Source organism: Astyanax mexicanus, chromosome 12 (assembly GCF_023375975.1).
Source record: "Astyanax mexicanus isolate ESR-SI-001 chromosome 12, AstMex3_surface, whole genome shotgun sequence".
NCBI classification, from domain to species: domain Eukaryota; kingdom Metazoa; phylum Chordata; class Actinopteri; order Characiformes; family Acestrorhamphidae; genus Astyanax; species Astyanax mexicanus.
In genome coordinates, this window is record NC_064419.1 from 18,934,464 (window position 1) to 18,941,701 (window position 7,238).

The following is a 7,238-nucleotide window of genomic DNA, read 5'->3' on the forward strand; positions in this document are numbered from 1 at the left end:
TGTTAATACATTATACATAATGTTAAACATACATTAATTTAGTCACATTTCAAAGGTCGGTTGTGCGCCAGCTGGGTTTGTTACCGACTTGTTTTTGTTTCTGACTATAGATTTTTGTCCTGTCCTCTCTTTTTTTTTTCTATTTTTGTTGCCAAATCATTTTTGTATTTTTGACTATTCAGACTTCAACTTTGTTCGAACCAAAAAAACAGAGGTGAACGTTTTAAAAGTCAGGGGTATTTGATTTTTTTTTTGTTTGTTTGTTTAAAATTCTGAATTCCTAGCCGTTTTCCTGTCATATATGTTTAAAAGTTTAGAACAGTATGAACAGAGCAAACCAGCTGTGAGCAACAAAGCAAACCAGCACTAAATGCAACATGTATCGTTTTCTGGTTTGGTCTGGACCAAAAGAACCATATAAAAGAAGCATAAACACACCCTAAAAATGTTATTTACAATCCCACATCTACATTTACAAAAAGAAGCATTTCCAAGAGTGTATTTTTCTACCATCTCCTTACACACAAAACATCCATTCCACCTGGCCACACATGAGCAGTTTCAGGCAGAAAGCTGCAGATAAAAGCAGCTGTTGCTTGGCGGGTCAGTAGCTCTGCTCTCACGGACAGAGCTATTTTCACAGCGTGGATCCTTCCCTCGTTCCTCCACAGCCAGCAGACACTGCAGATTGATCCCACAGGAGAGATTTAGCATTACAGAAGGGCAAAAAGAAGGAGGAGAAGCGAGTGCCACTGAAGTTCACTCAAGCTCTCTTTTTCCACTTATACCACAAAGCTTCATCTCCATGCATGTCATTACCGCCAGCCAGATGCTGCCTCTTCTTGCATCAGAATCGTCGGCATCAGTCGCTTGTCCTTTAGGCCTGATCTTCAGCCGGCTCTTTAGTATTCAGCACAAAGCATGGTCAATAGTTGCAGCTCCTTATGACGACGCACTTGTTGGCTAAACTCTGTGCACACTCTTACAATGAAGGTGCTTCAAACGGTTCTCTGGCTGATGTCATAAAAGAAGCACTTTTGCTTCAATAAAAAGTCCATGTGATGTCATGTAATAGTGATGTAATAAATGGAGAGTGAAGAACTTCTTTAGAAAAGGTCTAAAAAAGCTACACTTGATGTAAAGGTTCTTTATCAGTTTCAAGGCTTTTTACACCTTTACAACCATTTCTGCAACAAAAAAAAAGGTGTTACATTTGCACAAAATATTTTGCACTAATTGTGCAATTTTGGCACTGTTTTTTGCCAAAATACACACAACCTCTCAGTTATGTGCATGAAGAAGAATTAGGAAAACAGTGTCACTACAGCTGTACAGCTTTGTTATTGAGCTATTTAAAAAAAAAAACAGTTTATAAATAGTTTGAAGAGTAAGTTAGCTTTAGGTTAAGGAATATGTTAAGTTCGGTTTAGAAAGTTTAGATGGAGGTAAAAGTGTAATTTCATTTTAGGTATAGGTTTAGGTATATATTAAGCTTAAATTTTAATTAATTAATGAAGTAGATTAAAGTGCAGGATACGTTTAGGTTAAGGTTAAGATATGTGTTAAGTTTAGGCTTAATTGTAGCAGGTTTATACTGAGGTGTAGGAAGTTCAGGTTTAGGTTGAGGTGTTGGATAAATTGGGGGTTAGGTTTAGATGTGTGTTAAGTTAAGGTTTAGGTGTGTGTTATGTCTAGGTATAGGTCGAGGTGCTGGACAAATCCAAGTTTAGGTTAAGGTTGAGGTGTTGGATAAATTGAGGGTTAGGTTGAGATGTTAAATAAATTGGGGGTTAGGTTGAGATGTGTGTTAAGTTTAGGTTTAGGTTGAGGTGTTAGATAATTTGGGGTTTAGGTTGAGGTGTGTGTTAAGTTTAGGTTTAGGGATGAGGTGTTGGTTAAATTGGGGTTTAGGTTGAGGTGTAGGTTAATTTAAGGTTTCATTAGATAAATTGAGGGTTAGGTTGAGGTGTTGATAGATTGGGGTTAGGTTGAGGTGTAGGTTAAGTTAAGGTTTCATTAGATAAATTGAGGGTTAGGTTGAGGTGTTGGATAGATTGGGGTTAGGTTGAGGTGTAGGTTAAGTTAAGGTTTCATTAGATAAATTGAGGGTTAGGTTGAGGTGTAGGTTAAGTTAAGGTTTCATTACATAAATTGAGGGTTAGGTTGAGGTGTTGATAGATTGGGGTTAGGTTGAGGTGTAGGTTAAGTTAAGGTTTCATTAGATAAATTGAGGGTTAGGTTGAGGTGTTGGATAGATTGTGGTTAGGTTGAGGTGTAGGTTAAGTTTAGGTTAAGGTTGAGGTGTTGGATAAATTGAGGGTTAGGTTGAGATGTTAAATAAATTGGGGGTTAGGTTGAGATGTGTGTTAAGTTTAGGTTTAGGTTGAGGTGTTAGATAATGTGGGGTTTAGGTTGAGGTGTGTGTTAAGTTTAGGTTTAGGTTGAGGTGTTAGATCATTTGGGGTTTAGGTTGAGGTGTGTGTTAAGTTTTGGTTAAGGGATGAGGTGTTGATTAAATTGGGGTTTAGGTTGAGATGTGTGTTAAGTTTAGGTTTCGGTTGAGGTGTTAGATAGATTGGGGTTAGGTTGAGGTGTAGGTTAATTTAAGGTTTCATTAGATAAATTGAGGGCTAGGTTGAGGTGTTGATAGATTGGCGTTAGGTTGAGGTGTAGGTTAAGTTAAGGTTTCATTAGATAAATTGAGGGTTAGGTTGAGGTGTTGATAGATTGGCGTTAGGTTGAGGTGTAGGTTAAGTTAAGGTTTCATTAGATAAATTGAGGGTTAGGTTGAGGTTTTGAATAGATTGGGTGTTAGGTTGAGGTGTAGGTTAAGTTAAGGTTTCATTAGATAAATTGAGGGTGAGGTTGAGGTGTTCATAGATTGGGTGTTAGGTTGAGGTGTAGGTTAAGTTAAGGTTTCATTACATAAATTGAGGGTTAGGTTGAGGTGTTGGATAGATTGCGTGTTAGGTTGAGGTGTAGGTTAAGTTAAGTTTTCATTAGATAAATTGAGGGTTAGGTTGAGGTGTTGGATAGATTGGGGTTAGGTTGAGGTGTAGGTTAAGTTAAGGTTTCATTTGATAAATTGAAGGTTAGGTTGAGGTGTTGGATAGATTGGGGTTAGGTTGAGGTGTAGGTTAATTTAAGGTTTCATTAGATAAATTGAGGGTTAGGTTGAGGTGTTGGATAGATTGGGGTTAGGTTGAGGTGTAGGTTAAGTTTAGGTTGAGGTGTTAGATAATTTGGGGTTAAGGTTGAGGTGTAGGTTAAATTTAGGTTGAGGTGTTGGATAAATTGGGGTTTAGGTTGAGGTGTTGGATAAATTGGGGTTTAGGTTGAGGTGTAGGTTAAGTTAAGGTTTCATTAGATAAATTGAGGGTGAGGTTGAGGTGTTGAATAGATTGGGGTTAGGTTGAGGTGTAGGTTAATTTAAGGTTTCATTAGATAAATTGAGGGTGAGGTTGAGGTGTTGATAGATTGGCGTTAGGTTGAGGTGTAGGTTAAGTTAAGGTTTCATTAGATAAATTGAGGGTTAGGTTGAGGTGTTGGATAGATTGGGGTTAGGTTGAGGTGTAGGTTAAGTTAAGGTTTCATTAGATAAATTGAGGGTTAGGTTGAGGTGTAGGTTAAGTTAAGGTTTCATTACATAAATTGAGGGTTAGGTTGAGGTGTTGATAGATTGGGTGTTAGGTTGAGGTGTAGGTTAAGTTAAGGTTTCATTAGATAAATTGAGGGTTAGGTTGAGGTGTTGGATAGATTGTGGTTAGGTTGAGGTGTAGGTTGAGTTTAGGTTAAGGTTGAGGTGTTGGATAAATTGAGGGTTAGGTTGAGATGTTAAATAAATTGGGGGTTAGGTTGAGATGTGTGTTAAGTTTAGGTTTAGGTTGAGGTGTTAGATCATTTGGGGTTTAGGTTGAGGTGTGTGTCAAGTTTTGGTTAAGGGATGAGGTGTTGATTAAATTGGGATTTAGGTTGAGATGTGTGTTAAGTTTAGGTTTAGGTTGAGGTGTTAGATAGATTGGGGTTAGGTTGAGGTGTAGGTTAAGTTAAGGTTTCATTAGATAAATTGAGGGTTAGGTTGAGGTGTTGATAGATTGGGTGTTAGGTTGAGGTGTAGGTTAAGTTAAGGTTTCATTAGATAAATTGAGGGTGAGGTTGAGGTGTTGATAGATTGTGGTGTTAGGTTGAGGTGTAGGTTGAATTTAGGTTAAGGTTGAGGTGTTGGATAAATCAGGGTTTAAGTTGACATGTTGGTTAAATTTGGGTTTAGGTTTAAGTGTTGGATAGTTTAGGGGTTAGGTTGAGGTGTGTGTTGAGTTTAGGTTAAGGTGTTGGGTAAATTGAGGGTTAGGCTGAGGTGTAGGTTCAGTTTAGGTTCAGGTATGTAAATTTATTGGGTGTTTGGTTGTTTGGGTTGCATCAGTAATTCTTATATATGATCATCATAATTCTTATATATATCATGGTTCCTTATGGATTGACTGATGGTTCTTCAGTGGTGTTGCTCAAATAACAATTTGAAGCACCTTTTTTTAATAATTTATGAAGCTGAGCCGAGGAACCAGTCTGAGAACGGAGGCTGGAGACTGGAGGCTGTGCCCGTCTGCCTTCATGTTGTTCCCTTTCTTCCGTATTCATGCATTCGCACAAATTAGCCTTGATTAGCCTTGATCTTGCTATGCCGGCACGCTGGGGGAAAATCATTTATTCATTCTTCTCTGGAATGAGGAGTCAGGCATATTCTAATCCAGTGGATTCTGTGTCAACACAGCTGCACTGTATTACTCTCGCTATTGGAATGAACGACAGAGCAAATGAATGAATGAATGAATGAATAAAACATATATATTTAGCCTTGTAGTAGAAGTGCAGAAGCGTTGTTAATACATGCAGTGTGTCATTTATTCAATCAATATTTGCAAACAAGATGTTGCGAAGCGATAAAAAGGGAGAACATGTGTTTAAGGTGTTGTTTAAAAATGAAAAGGAACAATACCTAGTAGGAATCAACCTCAGCAGAGAAAGATCAATACCTTACTTATACATTCATCATCAATAAAGACAAAAAAAAAACTGTTGCAAAAATAGTTGCACCAAGAAAGAAATGTCCAGACCTTCTGGACGTGTGATGCGTGACAACAAACCTTTGATGTTGGAGGTGACCACATTACTTCTATGAATTATTTGGTCATGTTCAACACAGATATGTGACTCATCACTGAAGAATCACTTCATGACAGACTGACATGACTATCCACCAAGTTTCATTTCGTTAGTTTTTTCCTTCTGAGTGCAACTATTTATTTTTTTGTATTTTATTTCTATTTTTTTTACCATTTTATTCCAATTCAGCTAGGCCAACTGTCTCACCCATTCAGCTGTTACTCAGTGGCTACTAAGCTTTATATCCCCCATCACAAGGAGGGTGAAGACTAGCACAAGACTGACATTCGAAGTCGACCCCTGCCACTCTTCGAACTGCTGCTGATGCATCCTTACAAAGTAGCATTACAACGCACTCGGAGGAAAACGCAGCGCAGGTTTCGATACATCAGCTCACAAGTGCTGATGTATGTGCTGATCGACATCACCCACCCGCCCGGTGCCATCTACCCACCCAAAAAAAGAGCAAGGGCAATCGTGCTCTCTCAGGTCTCCAGCAGCTGATGGCAAGCAACATGATCGGGATTCAAAACTCTTGAGTGCTATTTTAAACTAAATCTTTGATGATAAATGTACATCTTACTAAAAATTAAAGTAATGCTTAACAAAAATGGTATGTTAGATGTTTGAACCCTTGTGCGGTGTTCATATATTTGTTACTCGTTTACTTTGTTCATTGTATTTAATTCAGCAAAATTAAGCAATTTTACATTAAAATGCTTTACACATGCTTTCTTCACCTAAATTGCAAGCAATATACATGGTTAATATTTGCCCTTTACCTTTCTTATGTTACATTTCTTTTAAAAAGTGCTACTCTTTTTTTATTAGTTTTTTAATAAAATGTAAAAGAAATTGAATTAAACTCAAGATAAGAGTAGAAAATTTGTTTAGTTTAAAATTTACAAATGAAGCAATGTTTATTAACCATTGGTCAAACATACTGTATGTAATACAAAAGTGTGTTTGTGTGTGTGGGGGGGGGGGGGGGGGGTGTACAGTGTGTGTTTATCAAAAAGGTGTTTTGATATATGTTTTTCACAAAAAATCAGCCAATGCCAATGAGTTTGAGTTAGAAAAAAAAAAATTTGTATCATTTGATGAGAAATGAAAACGGGTCCCACAGACCCGAACACCACACAAGGGTTAAATGACATTTTTTTTCACAGCTATTGATTTATAATAAAGAATAATTAAGAATCCTACATTGGTGAAGGTAAGAATAATAGTAAACACTGCATAAGTAGACTTTAGGGGGGAAAAAAATATTCTTCTTGAGAACAGCAGGTGAATAAAGTCTGTTGCTAAATCAAGATGTTAAAGATGTTATACTATCTTTTCTGAATCATTTACAACATTCCACCAGCTTATCATCACAAACTCCAGAGCAGGAACGTTCATGTTACAGCAGCGAAGAGCACAGCAGGGAGATTTCCTCAATGATTGTAAATAATTAAAAACCAACCGCATTACGTAAAACAAACAAAAAAAAAAAGAAAAAACACACCAAGAAACAAGGCTTGCATTATGTAATACTGAGCTGTAGCAACATGTTGTATTATCTGGCGGTTATCTGGCAGTAGCGACTAAGTAAAATCTGCTGCATTAAAAAAACATTTTGACCTTGTCTTACCTAATATCCCTCTGTGATACATTTAGAACATTTGGAACGGCTCCTTCCGTCCCGTTATTAAAACAAACAAACAAACAAAAAAAAACATTAAAAAAACATAAAGCCCCATGCTTTATTTTATGGAATGAACTGTTCTGAGTTTCTCAGTGAGCGTGATCACACAGTCAGAGCAGAAGTCAATCACTAAGGGCTTCCTATTGATTTGTTCCCTCAGAGTGATGATAAAAGGTGCCTGAAGTGTGAAGTACTTGCTGAACATGACAGCTTGTGGTGGCGCCATCGAAATCAAATCTATGAAATCAAATCTATGAATTTCCAGAGTTTCTGGATGGTGTTCACATATTGCACAAAACAGCTTTTTAACCCTCCTATTATGTTCATTTGTCAGGAACAGCAATGGTGTTCCCGGGTTAATTTGACCCGGTGCATGTTTAATTACCCA

The 7,238-nt window shown here is 37.4% G+C and overlaps 1 long non-coding RNA gene across 5 annotated transcripts; it reads left to right on the forward strand.

Moving 5' to 3' along the window:
• The first annotated feature begins 1,967 nt into the window (after positions 1-1,967).
• On the forward strand, positions 1,968-3,739 carry LOC125806054 (uncharacterized). 5 transcript variants are annotated; one of them, XR_007441369.1, is made up of 6 exons: positions 1,968-2,036; positions 2,163-2,233; positions 3,092-3,201; positions 3,412-3,460; positions 3,537-3,613; positions 3,663-3,738. It is a non-coding gene; the product is annotated as an uncharacterized LOC125806054 (long non-coding RNA). The 5 variants fall into 5 exon arrangements; XR_007441366.1 differs by having other exon boundaries at positions 2,035-2,113; XR_007441367.1 differs by lacking the exon at positions 3,412-3,460 and having other exon boundaries at positions 2,035-2,113; positions 3,488-3,613.
• Positions 3,740-7,238: the final 3,499 nt, after the last annotated feature.